Source organism: Papilio machaon, chromosome 19 (assembly GCF_912999745.1).
Source record: "Papilio machaon chromosome 19, ilPapMach1.1, whole genome shotgun sequence".
Classification (NCBI taxonomy): domain Eukaryota; kingdom Metazoa; phylum Arthropoda; class Insecta; order Lepidoptera; family Papilionidae; genus Papilio; species Papilio machaon.
Genome location: NC_060004.1, coordinates 1,691,497 through 1,709,488, shown reverse-complemented (window position 1 = coordinate 1,709,488; position 17,992 = coordinate 1,691,497). Strand labels below are relative to the sequence as shown.

At 30.9% G+C, this 17,992-nt stretch overlaps 1 protein-coding gene across 3 annotated transcripts in view; it reads right to left on the bottom strand.

Annotated features, from left to right (window-relative positions):
• The window catches only part of LOC106708348 (fasciclin-3), a 157,704-nt gene extending 142,373 nt beyond the window's left edge, over nt 1–15,331 (bottom strand). For all 3 annotated transcript variants that reach the window (XM_045682552.1, XM_014499838.2, XM_045682554.1), the window contains exon 1: nt 15,101–15,331. The gene's annotated coding sequence lies outside the window, so the exon portion shown is untranslated. The remainder of the gene's footprint in view (nt 1–15,100) is intronic.
• Between the last annotated feature and the right edge of the window lie 2,661 nt (nt 15,332–17,992).

Below are 17,992 nucleotides of genomic sequence, written 5' to 3'. Positions count from 1 at the left end.
TAAAGGAACTTTCAATAAAATACTTGTGTTTGAAAGTTTTTAAATAATATTACAAACTAGCTTTTACCCGCGACTCCGTCCGCGCGGAATAAAAAATAGAAAACGGGGTAAAAACTATCCTATGTCCGTTTCCTGGTTCTAAGCTACCTGCCCACCAATTTTCAGTCAAATCGATTCAGCCGTTCTTGAGTTATAAATAGTGTAACTAACACGACTTTCTTTTATATATATAGATGTTAATAAGTAATATAAAAAAGCTGAAGATTTTGTTTGTTTAACACTTTCGCCGATATGTTAAAAATTTTTAATCTATGTTACATAGTGACTACCCGTTCGGCATAAAAGTCAGAAAGATGACATAATGTTGTCTGAAACATGTTGACTTTTAGAGCTCAGCAAAATGTTGTCTTTTCGATAACTTTTTGTCGATGTAATTTTAAAGCAATCTCAATGATAACTAAATGATGACTTTTCGAGAACATATTTTTTTGTTAATAAAACTTTAAAAATTTTTCAGATTTATTGAATTTCCTTAATAATCATTTTTAAAAAACAATTCTAGTTACTTTTTCAAAAATAAATTTGGTGTTCAATTCAAAAATAATTCGAAATTGAAATATACGAAAAATTGAATTGTTAGTACTTTTCGCGACAACAGCGGCCATTTTGTTCTATACGGACCTCTCACTCATCCATTAAAGAGTGATTGTTGACAAGCGTGAATTGCATCGTAATTCGTTCGGCATTGCTAAGTGGTTTTATTCAATTATTACAACATAAACGTAATATTTTTGACTTAACATACTGGTTGAAAATATAATTAATAGTATTTGTGATTCTTATTATTCAGTTAGTTATCAAGAATTTAATTGCCGAACATATAAACTTGTAAGTATGAATATAGGTTATAAACACATTTTTTCATATTTTATAACTAATTAAATTATTTAAAATTGTTGTAAGATGATGCTCGTCGCTATTTTAATTAAATGCAGTTTAAATATTTTACTTTTTAAAATATTTCTAACTTTAAACATTTGTATACAATTTTGTTCATTTATTTCATACATTCATACATAATAAAAAAAAAAAAACTTATCAGCATCGTCTTTGTAAAAGTGTCTGATAAAATTTAGAATGCGCTAAAATTTAATGAATATTTTCAATTTCTAATTTGATATTTTTTTAGGATTCAACACAAGATGTAAAAGTAAGAAACTAAAAGTAGAAAGAGGATAATATCGTCAAGTTCTTCTGATAATGAAGGTATGTAACAAATAAAGTTGTTCAATTATATATAATTATTTTGTTCCTTATTAATAAAACACTTTATTTTCAGATAGCGGAATAAATAATATACCAATGCCACCTGCCACGTACGTGAGCCAAAAGGATCAGCAACCACCACCAACATTTAAAACTCCTATATCATTACTTGAGCCGTAAAAGTATTTATAATTTTAATAATAAGATTATTTATATTGGTATGTCATATCGTTATTATTCATTGTGTTATCAAATAAACAATAATTAAACCTATTTACCATGTCGATTTTAATTTTACACTAGCCTCTTAATTTTAACATAAAAACGTTAACTTTATGATATCTAGAAAATGTTATCTTTTTAATGATCTCTAAAATATGGCACTAGATGGCTCATAAGAGAGCTTTATGTTAACTTTATGTTAACTTTATGTTGATTTTTTGGTTATCATTTCTGATATCAGATCTTGAATAATGTTAACATTAAGAGAACTTTATGCTATCTTCTTGCCGAACGGGTATAGATAGTTAAATTTAAACTGACTTTAGATTCATGTTTACTAACATAGGATCCGCACACAATTGTCTAAACATAATCACTAGTAAATGCGAATGTTTAGATGGATGAATGGATCGATGCATGTTTGTTAGAAGTTATCTCCAGAACGGTAGATGTCGGCAAGATTTTGACACTCCGCTGTTACTAGGAATTGTTCGTAGATGCATTTCGAACAATAACCTAGTAACAAAATAATTTAAACATGAACTGTTTTATTTTGCTAACATAGTCGTAGGATCTGTTGTTTTATTTTTATTTTCTACTAACACTATATGGATGTAACTGGTCCGAAATAAAAGTTTATTTTTTTTATTTTATAGATGTAAAACATAGTCTGGAAGAACACATAGAATACTTATTATGTGTTTTCCCTAGATTCCCCAAAGACAGAGTCGCGGGCAACCATAAAAAGTTCATCAATAAAATTAATGATTCTTGGAAAAATTAAGACATTAGTAATTCGGCGTTGCATCACGTCCCACTAAGCAAGTTCCGTCTAAACACTAATCGACTATAAAATATTTAATTATTTATTAAAAAGCATTAAGTTTCCAAACAATTTAGTACAATAAAACTAAATGCATGAAAAATTAAAATATTATGGAGATTAAGTCTTTACAAATTCATAAAAATAATTTCTTCACAATTTTTTGTGAAATATTTTGTTTTCTTAAAAAGAATATTTCCAAGTTATAGAACAAAAACTACAATTTTCCTTTTTAAAAGGTTCTTTTAAAATTTTAATACTGCAACTTCATTTCAATTGCATTTATAAATTAGTAATCGATTCTCGCCACAAGCTTCTTTGAAGCGAACGATATAATTTGAGAAGACTTATTTTCCAGCCATTCTTTATTTATAATAAACTATAAATTACAATTTAGAATTAATAATAATAATACTAAATCATCGATAGTCTTCAATTATTAAAACGTCTGCCCAATATTCAGCCAGACCTTTTTCCACTTATATAGTCACGACCTTCTCACATTGTTTATTAGGTTCAATAATCAAAGAACCTTGTAATTAAAATTCATGAAGTTTCCATAGCATTGAAACATATCCAATAATTAACCTCATTCTGTAGCAGTTATCTGCTCCTGAAATATCATTGAAGATAATGTTTCAGGGTTTTGTGAATTAAATTTGTCTGAAATATTTTAACTTTGGCTTTTTTTATGTTCGCCTTTGTAACAAATGTATTGGTACTAGATGCTTCCGGTATAAGTATTTTGTTATAGATTTGTCAAGATCGCATTACAGAAGCTTACGTACGCATCATCATAATATCTTACTAATATTATAAATGCGAATGTTTAGATGGATGTTTGTTTGAAAGTATCTCCGGAACGGCTAAACGGATCTTATCGAAATTTAAAAACAGATGTAGAACATAATCTGGAAGAACACATGTTTAGGCTAAAATATAATTGAAACTATTCACTTCATAATAATAATGATAAAGGGAATGATAAAGGATTTAGAGATAAGAAATCATAATTTCAACATTCACTACGTTTTTGCTCATATGAAAAAAATAAAAAACCTAACTTATCCTTAAAAATTAAACATGTCAGCTGTTGGTTAATTTTATTTTTATTACATTTTTTCAATCCTTACTAATATTATAAATGCGAAAGTAACTCTGTCTGTCTGTCTGTCTCGCTTTCACGCCAAAACTACTGAACCGATTTAAATGAAATTTGGTACACAGATAGTCTATAGCCTGAGAAAGGACATAGGCTATATTTTAACGCGAAAAAGGGGTTGCAAGGGGTTGAAAGTGGGGGTGAAAGTTTGTATGGAATTATCGTCATTTTTGCAGTTAGAAGCTTGAAATTTATTTTTAAGGCAGCTAATTTGATATAAATAAATATGAAATATTTTTTTTGTAAAACTTTTACCCCCAAGGGTGCTAAATAACAATAGGGGATGAAATTTTGTTTGGCAATATGTGAGGTTTTGGTGAAAGTTTTGTTTAATATGTTTTGCTGTTACCCTTACCAATATTTAGTCTAGAGACTAAGGAAAGATATAGGCTACATTTTAATGCGTAAAAGGGGTTGTAAGGGGTTGAAAGTGAGGGTGAAAGTTTGTATGGAATTATCGTCATTTTTACAGTTAGAAGCTTGAAACTTATTTTTACGGCTGCTAATTTGACATAAATAATTATGAAATTAATTTTTTGTAAAAATGTTACCCCCAAGAGTGCTAAATAACAATAGGGGATGAAATTTTGTTTTTCAATATGTGAGGTTTTGGTGAATGTTTTGTTTAATATGTTTTGCTATTACCCTTACCAATATTTAGTCTAGAGCCTGAGGAAGGACATAGGGCACATTTTAACGCGAAAAAGGGTTTGTAAGGGGTTCAAAGGGGGGTGAAAGTTTGTATGGAATTATCGTCCTTTTTACAGTTAGAAGGTTGAAACTTATTTTTAATGCTGCTAATTTGATATAAATAAATATGAAATTACATTTTTGTAAAAATTTTGCCCCCAAGGGTGCTAAATAACAATAGGAGATGAAATTTTGTTTGGCAATATGTGAGGTTTTGGTGAATGTTTTGTTTAATATGTTTTGCTGTTACTGTTACAAATATTTAGTTTAGAGCCCGAGGAAGGACAAAGACTAATTTACAACGCGAAAAAGGGTTTGTAAGGGGTTGAAAGTGGGGGTGGAAATTTGTATGGAAGTATCGTCATTTTTACAGTTAGAAGCTTGAAACTTATTTTTTGAGGTTGCTAATTTGATATAAATAAATATGACATTTGAAATTTGTAAAAGTTTTACCCTCAAGGTTGCAATGTAACAAAACGGAATAGGGGATGAAAGTTTGTATGGGAAGATGTTTATGTGAATATTTTGTAAGTTTAATATTTTTTGGCATTTTTTATAAGTTTAAGTAAAATACCACAACAACAACATAATTCACGACCCGTAACCCAGAGGGGTAGGCAGAGACCCAGGACCTACATTTGGCGTGGTCCTGGCACACCTCTCTCTATGTTCTTCTACATTCATACATCAAAGCATAGCACGTCGGTTAAGTAAAATAATAAGCCCAAAAAAATTCTGCCCGAGATAGTATTTCACGCGGACGAAGTCGCGGGCACAGCTAGTTCTTAATATTCCTTATACATCTTTCAAAAGAAAACACCAATTGTTATGACCAATTCCTATTGTATATAACATAAATTTGCTATTCCAAAAAAAAAACACTAAGTAAAAAAAAATTGTTTTATTATTTCTGACCTATTTCTTTGTTAATTTGTCTTAAAACATTTACTCCCAAAGTGTATTGGACGTCAATATAGACGAGACGTCAACTTTGAATTCAATTATAATTCCTAAAATCCATTGTGACTTCAAAAACAGACGATTAAGCTTCTAATCCGAATGCTTTTTTATATTACTCCCAATAGAGTAACCATGAAAATGTTGAGGTACATTCTAATTTTATTTATGCAAATTTGTAATTGGAAAATATTGATAGTTTAACATCGATATAGATTATAAGTAGACAGATTAACGATAACCTGTATGTTCGTTTACATCTAGCTGTCACCCGTGACTCCGCTCGCGGGGGATTATTTAAACGTAATTATAAGCCTATGTATACTTCCAGACTATGCTCTACCTCTATGTCAAATTTCTAAATATATAACAAACATCTATCCATCCATCTAAACTTGTATTCGTAAATAGTCAGTAAATCAGTAAAACACAAATTAAGATACATTGGGGACAATTTTAATCAGAAACGGATTTGGTATTTGTCATCTGAAGGGCAAGCTTTGGTCTTCAACTTTGTGTAAAAAAAATCTAATATTGCTCTAGTAAATGCAAACTACGATTTTTCCTTTAAACAGATGGACATCCTAACCTGAACAGCTACTCCGTGGAGATCTTTTATTCATGATAATTAATTGCTCGGCGCTTAATTAAATTGAGGAGCCGTCACGTCACTAAACTCCCAGCGAAGACTGACTTTAATATAAACACTGTCTTTTTTATTTCAGCGCGTCAACGACATTTTTGTACCCTAACATTGAACCTTTTGTTGAGATTTCTTTTAATGCGCTTCTAATCATTTATTCAAATTTACATAATTCTATTTCGTAAAATCATACAATATAAACGAGAATCATATAACTTTTGAAATTCGTCAAAAATATGGTAAAAACAAAATCGTTAGCCAGTTAAAAAAAAGATTAATTTGAGGGATGCAAAAACAACATCGAAGACACTAAAAAGAATGAAAATTAATTTACCCAACAACGGGTATTTCGTGGCTTTGTCTATGGCAACACCAAATTAACGAACCAACGATCCACTATAATAAAATGTAATCCTATACCTTATTAGGCAGCAGAATGGTGATAAATCTGCACGCCTCAGTGTTGGGATGCGTAAAGATTAAACCACGGCGGAGGTTAGGATGTCGTGAAATTAAGCTGTGTTGCCATATTTGTTGCGTTAGAGCCCCTTAATAGGCGGTAAAGTTTTGCGGAGCCTTCAACAATTTACCGCGCAAATGGGGCCACGACGAAGTTTATGTCAACATGTAGAAATCATTTCTTATACGTATAACCCTCTTAATCTTGTTCAGGTAAAATAACAAACATCATCTTACTTATGAATTTAATTAAGGTCTAAATATACATTCTCAAAGCGCTGCAATTTCTTTAACATCTTTATTATAACACAATACGTTACCTATTTGCTAGCACAATTTTTTTTAATTAAATAAAAGCCAAAGATTACTTATGTTTTCGTACTTACTTACGCTTTACTGATTTTAATATAACTGCATATTTAGTCTTCCTTTAAAATTAACTAGACCTAACAAAATAAACACGCTTTACCAACAATGAAAGACCTAGAAAAACAAACTAGACCGTAACCAGTTAGGCTAATTGTTTAGAAAACAGTGTAGATACTTGAATCATGAATATGTTCGTCGTAAAACATTTTAATAAAAATAGATTGAGGTTTTGTATGTATTTTTATAAAGTTAGTTTGTATATTTTGACTTGTAATCATCATCATCAGCTCACTATACGTTCCCATTGAGGAGCTCGGAGCCTACCCCAAGTTAGGGGTGATTAGGCCATAGGCAACCACGCTGGCCCAGTGCGGGTTGACTTCATACATATCATTGAATTTCTTCTCAGATATGTACCGTAAGAACGTCGGATAAATGTACATATGTAAATCGATAAACACATTGGTACATGGCGGGATTCGAACCCAAGACTTACTTAACAAGTCAAGTGCTTACATATCTCACCATTACAACAAGCATTTTTAAGTTAAAGTTACAAAAAAAATTAATATATTCTTATAATCGAGTTAAATTAATAGTTAAAACCGTTAACGGGCCGCGAAGCGTGAATTTCATTAATATCGCATTAAAAATGCAAACCTAAAATTTCCCAGCTCTTTGTCTAATTAAAACGGATATTTGCACCGCCTTTCGTTTCACGTTGCAAAGGGATCCTTTGTGAGTGCCGCTACGCTATGAAATAGGTACGTCTAGTAGAAAATTATCGTAATACTGCTAATGTAATTAGTACTCGAGTGATGCCGCTAGGCTTAGTAACTCCTGGTTACATGCTTAAGATCCTACAACCGCATTAAACTAAAAATACGGATACATTAAATGTGGAATATATAAACATTGATTTATTTATAAGATAAAGCATAAGAGAATTCATACTAAGATTGGGATATTGAATGTAAAGTATTGTGACTAAGGCTTACCGTTGGTTTCTGAGACCAAACTCTCTGTATAAAACATATCGTCAACTGTTTTTGACGAAACAAAGATAATATGTTTTAAACGGGGATTTGATCTCAGAAACCTATTGTGAATCAAACACATTGCTCGGTGCGATTTGGTTGTCTAAATACACATATATTTTTCCATATTCACATATATACATTAAGAATTATCTATCACATAGTATAAACAAGTCTTAATTATTCAAAAAGAAAAACACAGCAAAAAAAAGAGCCGACTTACTTTTCTATAAAGGATGTTCAAAAAGAGTAACACTTAACGCCGTGAATTCCAGCCGCTAACGAACAAACACATCCCTAGGGACCGTCGCCTGCATTCCTCTCCGAGCTTCAACCCGTGACTGTTCATTTAAATTACAACTTAAAATTTTACCTAAAACCAGACCTTTCGTAAAACATTGGGGTGTCAGCCCTAATATTGTTTTCTGTAGTGGCGGCTCCATTCATCATAGACGCGCTAGTGCACAATATAGGGTTGTCATAACTGGATATTTAAAATGTTTGTTAAAAAGATGAAATAATTTTACTTGACCGTATAAAGGCCGTGAGTTACTTTAGATAACTAACGATTAAAACATGTATAAACTTTCACGTCCCGTCGTTCTTGACTCACGTTTTTAAACCACTTACACAAATAAATTTAAACAACTTAAAAAAGATGGTATTTTCATTTAAATTACGTCACAAAAAAAATTTTACATTTGTTTTAAGTATACATTCTTTAAGTCAGCTTATTAAAGTTTATTGAAAACTAGTGACTGGATTTAAAAAAACATAAAAAATTTAAATACCTATCATCTCGTCATTTATAAATAACTAACAGTACAACCCTATTAGTTAACACATACGTCTTGGCAGCTTTCCTAAATACGTAAAACATTGGCCGCGTTGATAACAAAGAGCTTTAAAAATATCCAGTGAGCCTAAGCTCAGTAAAATTTGTCTATAACTCAAACCAAGTTACCCTTGGTTCTAAATGCTGTACAAAAAATTAATTACTTTTATTTTAAAAAAATATAATACTATCTGTCCGTCCGCGCGGATTAAAAATAAAACTGAACTAGTAGCCTATGAGTTCTTTCAGACTATGCTCGACATCTACACCAAATTCCATCGTGATCCGTTGAGCCGTTTTGGAGATTCCCTTAAACAAACATTCGGATTTATAATATTAGTAAGATTTATAAAATGTATTTTCATTGAGTGCCAACCCTATTCTCTATCCAGAATGGATGGAGTCCGTCCTGTCACTAATTACTTTAAACCCGGCTACACCATTCGTCTTGCACCTCCACTATAATTGTTATCACCCTTTTGTTGCGAAATAAACAAACTTTGAAGCAATATATTATAATTCCAGAACTTTGTTTTTAACCGTCAGTTTCCACTGGTGAAACATTTGTATAAAACTATATTGATTACTATTATTTTAAAGAGAATAAGATATGACATATATATACTTTTATACAATGTTGTGTTAAATATTTGTAACCCACGATTTTTTTAAAAAAAGATAGCAAGCAAATGAGATGGATATAATATTTTGTGACTACCGTCATGAATAAACATTTTCTTAATACAAAATTCTATTTAGGTCAATATTAATTTTTTACACAGCTTTGATCTTTGGCATAGACTTTTTATAAGGAGTAAATCGATTACTGCCTTCGCATTACGATTCGAAGCAGCGTAACCACAATTTCAACACAACTAAATGTTTATAGGTATAAAGTACTTTCCATCTTTTCTATAATATTTCGCCCAATATATGTTTTTACATGACTGGAATGTAGAACAAAAAATTAATAAACAATGAAAATTATGAAAATTATAAAAATAAATTTAAAGTTTGTTTTTTCATTTTCTTTAACATGTTCTAAATCTAAACCTAACCTTTGCAGTTATTTTTTATTTCATTTATATTGTTCCAAACCTAACCTAACCTTTGCAGTTTATGGATTTTTATAACAAAATACCCGAAAGTGTTATTAATTCTATACGTAAAACTAAGGCTAATATAATACAGGAGACAAACTAAGTCAATTATTTCACTCAGTAAACAGAAAGTCAACGCACGACGCCGACGTGGGGAGAGGTTTAAAAAAATATGCTCGAATAACCATAGAGTCGGACAGACTGCCAATCAAGCTTAAAGATGTTTTAGTCCTCCAATCATTTTTTTGGAACGTCGTACTTTCGAAATAAATTGAAGAAAAATTATAGCTAAATTTTTACGTAGATAAATATTGAGTATAATTTCTATGGATGTCAAATATTAAAGCCTTGTAATACCAATTTTGGTATTTTAAGAATCACTACGTAACTGTCAAATCTCTTCTTCTTCTTCTTGAAATGCCTCTTCGACTAGCGAAGGTTGGCGATCAGTTCTCCATATCATATCATTCAGTCATCCCTCTATTGTTTTGAAAAAAAAAAACGTTTTGATAAACGTGGCATGGCAGTGGCATGTGGATATCTAAAGAGATAGATAGAAAACACCGATAGACTGTAGACGTTAAACGAGACAAAGTAATTGTACCTGAAATAATCAAGTTAACATATTTAGTAGGAAATTCCACTGGAATATATTTTAATTTAATAAGAAATTCTAATTAACGTAGCAACAGTTGATAATTAACAACTTAACATTAATTTACTTACATCAAGCTTGAAATTCTCGACAGTCGAAAGACAAATCTCATTATGCCGAATTCTCAAAATAAATAAGGCTACTTTTAATTTCTAGACGAAATTTCACCTTACAAGATAAGTAATTCTATTGGAATTTTACGAACAATATTAAAATTACAAGGATATAACTAATTGAAATTTACCGATGTATAAAAGATTTTTGATTAATTAATATCTCCGATAGGATCCACCATCTTGTTTTTCCGTTCACCAATATAATTGGAAATCTAAGCCATCTTACAAAACATAATTACTGGATTTAAAAACAATTTAACCTGAGCTACGAATATTATTCTTATTTTAGGAAAGATTGGTTGAAATCCGGGTAAATAATTCTTAACATTTCCATAGTATCACCATTACGATAGACAGACATAACCTCTTAGTTGACAACAATTTACAATTAACAATTTACAATGATAACGACTTGCAGTTCTCTTCCTATTATACAATAGTATGGATGATGAATAACTATGTTATTTGTAAAACAGGAATAGAATCTTTATTATTCACTTCCGATACTAAATCTCACAGATAATCCTCGATAATCCTATGATAATTAAAAATTATATAAACATAACTGCATCTTGGCAGGTACAAAAACGCGCGACAATAGTTCATTGATGCTTTAACAATAGATTTTCCCACGAACATAGACTTGTTTTATGTGTAGAAAGTGATTGTTTAAATATTTGCGTGTGGTATTAATGTTCCGCCTTGCACTGTCATTAATTACTTATGTAAGATTATTAATTAATATGACAGTCAGACATGAAAATTCATTAACTTTGTTATATCTTTCCAAAAGCATATTAAGGGTTAACGCCAACTCGTCAACTCCTCGCTCACCCGACACCGCCGCCCCGCCTCGCGAATTCAGCTGCATCCACTAGTCGCCTCTGGACCAAAAATAAAATAAACTTTAGTTTTATCTTTTCCTGAAAATGAAAATGTTAAAGAAATAATTTAATTTTTTCATGTGGCAGCACAGCAGTGTACGTCAAAATTTGCCACAGCATCACTAAACAGCAATGATCAGCAGATTTCGAATTTAAATTATGTTAAATTCATTTCAGAAACGAACAAAGTCCGTTTCCATGTAAATGAAGCCCACACGGTTTCAAACAAACATTAAGCAAATGTTTGTCCGCGAATATTTCTAGAATTGTTAAAACTTCACCATCCATTTAAAACATGTTCACAATGTTTGAACTAACAACCTCCCGGGCAGCGGTTAATTAAAATTTACTAAAATATCATTAGTATAAAACTTTATCATTAGTAAAAAATTTTTAGAAATTTATAATGTAATTTGCTACACAAATATTCATGTTACCAGTTACAAGTTTTCGAAATATTACATTTATTTCGTCAACTGTTAATGAACATTTTCCAACGTTCATTTACTTCGTAGCTAAAATTATTATAATCATTTGATCTAGATAATTATGAAAATACAGTCAATAAAAATTTCGTATTCAATCTGTATATATAAAAGAAAGTCGTGTTAGTTACACTATTTATAACTCAAGAACGGCTGAATCGATTTGACTGAAAGTTGGTGGGCAGGTAGCTTAGCACCAGGAAACGGACATAGGATAATTTTTACCCCGTTTTCTATTTTTTTTATTCCGCGCGGACGGAGTCGCGGGTAAAAGCTAGTTAGTCATAAAAATAAAACCAAATATATTCAATTAATTTATCATACATACTGTCACTTTTAAAATTCACATGTTAAGCATAGATAACAAATTCGGTAATTTATTCCAAAAGTAACGAAATAACCCAGTTAAGCTTTACGGTTCGGTGGTCTGTGGCAGTTTTACTTTTTTTTACAATATGCCACTTGAAACGGGCCTGAGTTCGCAATCACGCAACCTGTTGCAGCTACAAGTGGTCAGGGTTCCGTATTAAGTAACGGAAGAACTTTCTGAATACATATTAAAGCTGTATATGTGAGTTAGAAGTTTGATTGGCAATTACAAAACAACTCCCAATGTATGTATAATAAAATGTGCAATAAGTAAGGGCTATTTGTAGAGGACATTACGGCATTGTCCTGTCTGATACCGCTGGAGAGACGCCTTGAAGGTGGACCTGCAATGTCTCCAAGCAGTAAACCGGCAAGAGATAGCGTATGACGATCTCTTATGGTATTGTGTTGAAGGCCAATACTCACTCTGGGTAGCTGCGCCAGCGGAGTAAGTATTGTAGCGTTAAGGGAAGGAAACTGCTCACTTTTTTCTGTCAAATTTAATACTAACTGTCGCGCGCTACTTCGTCCACGCAAAATTTAAAAAAAAAAACTTCTTATCGACCAAATCTTCCAAACTGTATTCCACATCTATACCAATGTCATCCAGATCCATATAGACTTTCTGGAAATACCATGTTACAGACATCCATGTATCCATCTAAACATTCGCATTTATAATATTATAAGTAAGATTTGAAAGATAAAAGCAACGACCCTATTTACAATATTAATAACGTTCCGTTTCTCAAATTGTTTAACGCAGAATATAACATATAAAGGCCTTTAGTATCTTTAATTCCATCACGGGTGTTCAAATTAAAAATATTTAAAAGCATAAACCTAAACCACCAAAGAAACACGACTGTCTTTATCATCATCATATTTTTATGTCATTAATAAAACAGAAGCATCGTTAAAACTTTTTACCGCCCATAAAATCTACACTATTTTAATACTAAAATGACTGCGCATAAAAGAATATTTCCATGTAATATAAACTTTAAAAAAAGAATACACAGATGGACCTACACTCAAGGCCTTGTCTGGACATTTGCCTACTCTGCATTTAAAGTCTGTTCACCAATTCATAAAATTATCTATACATTTTCAATGTATCAAATTATTAATTAGTATTATGATTGCATTTTCTATATATTTTTTATGTCACACATAACCTCAAAATTACTAAAAGATAGCTCCAAACTTACACGCTTGAATCTTTCCAGTGACTAATAGCCTTGTAACATTATACATATTATATACTCGTTAGACGCTATAAACTATCCTATCTCATAGGGTGGCCACTATTTTTTTTCCTTTAGACATGTTACGGAGGGAAAATAAAACATGATTTGTTCTGGATAAGAAAAATTAATAATAAGGTATGTGTAATAAAAATTTATAACAATAGGAAGAATCATTAACTTGTTTTTGACTTTATTAAATACGTTTTAACTGGGATATGTGGGTTTATTAAATGTTAAAGGCCCAGTCTTTACAGTTGATAAACGAACATTTCTATATAAGAATGAAATACTAACTGTTGTATGAAACTTGATGGTAGAACAAATCCTTTGATATAAAATTTAAAACGTGGTATCCCCAGCCTAGAAACAAGGATTCTAAATAGAACTGGTCCAAACCGGTCTGGGGGCACGCGGGCATAGACTCGTTCGTACTATCCTATCACATTCGGAAAATGTGGCGTCGAGCGCCTTTTGAAAGTATATTACATTTTTAGAAAGTACTGAGTACATTTTTAAAGTACATTATTGTTTTATTTTTAACGGATTTTTGATTCAGAATTTAGCATTACGCATAATGCCCTTTTATTTTACTTAAGTCCAAATTTTTTCTTAACCCTGTCAAAGTACATTTTTAACGTAGGTTAAAAATAAAAACATGCACCTGGTAAATAAAAATCTCTGATGATTGCTTTTAACGATTCCGTGTCTAGAATTAAATGTATTCAAACGTAACCGACGTTGTGCAATAAAAAGTGTAGCAGTGAATCGTTTGAAAACGTAACGTATCGAAACCGAACCTCGAAAGCAATTCAAGATACACTACCGTTTGATGAAGATTCACTTTGATGTATTTAAAGAAATTGTATGGTCAAAAACTCTTGTTAGATGTAATTAAATAAAACAACTGTATTGTATTTCTCTACTTATACAACAAATTCAATAAATCAACGACAAATGCTCAGAACCTTACGAATGAGTATTGAGACTGCGCGAGGACGCTGTTAAGTATATACCTACCTACCTAGGTAATAATGATATTAAAAAACCAATTCATAAAAAATCTAGAACATTTCCAGATAGTGAATTCCACAAACTGCCTTGTCAAAATGTTCTATTTCATAATTAATTATTTTCTTACCTATATTTTAACAAATACCCACTTAAATTAAATTTAATTAAATACAAAATGAAAATATCGTGATTCAAACTTGGTACAAATGTGTTTGGAAAATATTGAGTAAAAAGATTGTCAAACTGAACTTAAGTAAACGGATTTAAAATTGTCATCCGATGAGTCAGCTTCTCAAACAAACAGTTTTGTTTAAGGAATATTAAGTTAAATAAATAAAATTGGAACGTAAAAAGCGTGTTTAAGTAAAACAGAATAAATATCACTTAAGAATAAAAACACTGTTCATAGGAAAAATCTATAAACTACTTCGATCATTTATTATTTTAAATGTGCAGGCATATATATAATCTAAGTTAAACTAAGTTGATTAAGCTAAAAATAACGAAGCTAATCATGAAAATAAGTTCATTTTAAACAAAGAATTTAAATAAGTATGAAATATCTTCTAGAATAATTGCTAAGAACTTAGAATTACTTGACAATGCTTGAAAATATAAATAGGAATTTGTGGAATTTGTCTGTTAACATAAAAATTAAAGCATTCATTACTATTGCTTCGTATACTAATTTTATAAACAAAAACACCAGTTAGATATGAACGCCAAAGTGATAAATTGATAAAGAAATTTTGTTATATCAAACATACCTGGATTTGATGATAGCGTTTCGAAAGTAGATAGTGAGTCACTTGTCGATTTTCGCACTTGAATCTACACAAAAGTTTATTTTGAACTTAAAAAGATAATGTCATATGGTTGAACGCAGTCAGCATTCGCCCACGCCACACCTCGAACACTTTCAAAACCGGTTCCAACTGTACAACGTAAAAGTAGTCTCGAGCCGAGAGCAACAGCGAAACATACTCCCTCTCTGAACGCTGCAGTCGAACTGAGGCGTTGTGAAAAAAAACCTGTATCGTGTTGCCAGAACACTACGCTCGCTTACTCTACCTTAAACTCCACAGACGTAGAAAAAATATAATTTTTTACAAAATAATAATTAATTCAAATTACAAATTATTTTATTCCAATATAATTAAATGTGTTTGCTACTCGTCTAAAAACTTTTTACATAAACATGAACTTTTGACTTGACTTTTGAATGTTACACTTTTGTGAATATTATGTATGTTACATATTACAGTTCATCAAAACGAAAAATAATTTTGCCTGAAATTCTGGTGACTTTTGACATATAGCAACACCTTCAAGCAACTTTCATTGTGGTTTCGTTATTCTTCGGTTAACTTCGGCAATGTTCATGAGTTGCGCTTCAGTTTACAATTTTTTAAATATAACGAACAGTGTTGAAAATAAAATTAGAAATATGCTCATAAACTGCTAGTTATTATAAATTATAACATCCATGAAATCTTATAACTTTAAAAACGAATATTTATAAATTTTTAAAGTACCCACAAAACAGTTCATACCTTACTATGAAAATTAGCTTAAAATTAACTTGTTATGAAGCACTTAGCGTCATAATAAGTAACTATTTAGTACACTTTTTACATTTCAAATTTTAAAATATATTTTTACAGGTATATTTTAAAAACTTCACATATCAAGTTCTTATACGGATTAACCTTAAGTTGAAAATAACTCTAATCTCTTTTTAAATTTAAATCCTTTGCTACGAACAGCTTTATATTTCAGCAACTTCTGGTTCTGGGTGATAATTACCGAATGGTTTCAAAAGATTTTACACTTTTAATACTTTTAATATTTTAAAATTTTAAATAATTATTTGTGCAATAAACATAAAACGGGACGTTATGTATTTAGACGTTATGTATTTAGAAAGTAAATGAAAATATTAATAATTCTATTCGAATTATGAAAATTCTCATACAAACCGTAAAATATTCAAAAGGAATAATTTCTGGTATTTATGATTAATACCAGAAATAATACTTTAGTAAATAGAAAAAATATGAAGAAACAACTTAATAATTAAATATTATAAATTCACTTAGTGCTTTTTCTTATTCAGGCCTTATTTTATTTCGCAGTCATAGTTAATCTTAATTTTAATAAAGGGCCCTATCAAAGTGTGCATGAATCGCCCCAACTTTGACCGAACGATATAATCGTACAAAAGGGGCCAGCAAAGAAAGTAGTGCATCGACCGCCTTTCATTCCTCGCTAATTGTGGACAAACAATGCAGGATTGTTTCTTGAATTTCTAATAAATTACGACTTTCCCATACAACTGAATATTCAATGTATAATTTGCAAGAAATTATGGCAAGTACTATTTTATATAAGTTATGTGCCATCCAGTCAGTAACTTTAAGTTACAAGGTAACTTACTAGGTAAGCTATTACTTACTAAACTAAGTTAGTGTTCGATCCCAAGCTTTTTGTTACTTGACTAACAAGACCGTCATATTTTTCGCAAACATATTTTATATTTTTATTAGCAAAAAGGTTAGTCGACGTCACAGGAGACCGAAGAGCTGGCAACCTCGGACAAAGAATTAGTCTAGCGGCTAGACTCTAACCATTCAAAGGGGGAACGTTGCCAGTATCTTCGGAACCTTGCCTAAAGGGACACCTTTTAATGACATATTTTAGTTTTTATATTATACTAGCTGTCACCCGCGACTCCGTCCGCGCGCAGTTAAAAAAAAATGAAAAATAGATGTTGGCCGATTCTCAGACCTACTGAATATGCTCACAAAATTTCATGAGAATCGGTCAAGCCGTTTCGGAGGAGTACGGGAACGAAAACTGTGACACGAGAGTTTTATATATTAGATTTAAATTAAGTGTAATTAGGTTTTGTATAATTGAATTCAATTTTATATTTTACATACATATATGTGATCTGATACAAAAACAACTGAACTGATTTTAACTAGTGAGATATCGGATTCTTATAAATCTAGAGATATCTTATTTATTTAACTAAAATTATTACTAGTTATATTACGATTGACACGCTCCCAAGCAACGGATCGTCCCTAAAGCAATATAGGCACGTGCCTAGGGCACGAGATAAGGGGCTCGTCCTTGGGGCGTCAAAATGCCCGTAAGTCCTTTAGCTTTGAAGCTTTTGTTTTTATTCCTAGGAACAGCCGGGAGCTTCCCTGATATATCGTCAACATCTATTCTTATCGAGTATAATAAGTACATAAGCCTTAAAATTTTATTCTTTTGATAAGGCAATGTATCAAATTGTGGTTACCATCTTCAATTTAAAAAAAAGTAAAATTACGTTTTTATATTTTAATTAAACGCAGAGAAGTTAGCAGAGTTCACTCTTTACCCCACCAATTTAATATTTTTAAATAAATTTATAAAAAGCACCTAAATGTCGCCGACGTCATATTTTCTTTTAATTCATTTTTTAGATTAGAATGAGTACATAATATGAATATAATTCAAAAATTACCACCACAGATACTTGCACACACTTTTTGCAAAAATTTTATCAAAAATTTTTAAATAATTTTCTCCAATGAGAAAAAAAATTATGAAACTATGCATAATTTTTTTTCACGAAGTATGTCGCACAATGACGTTTATTGACA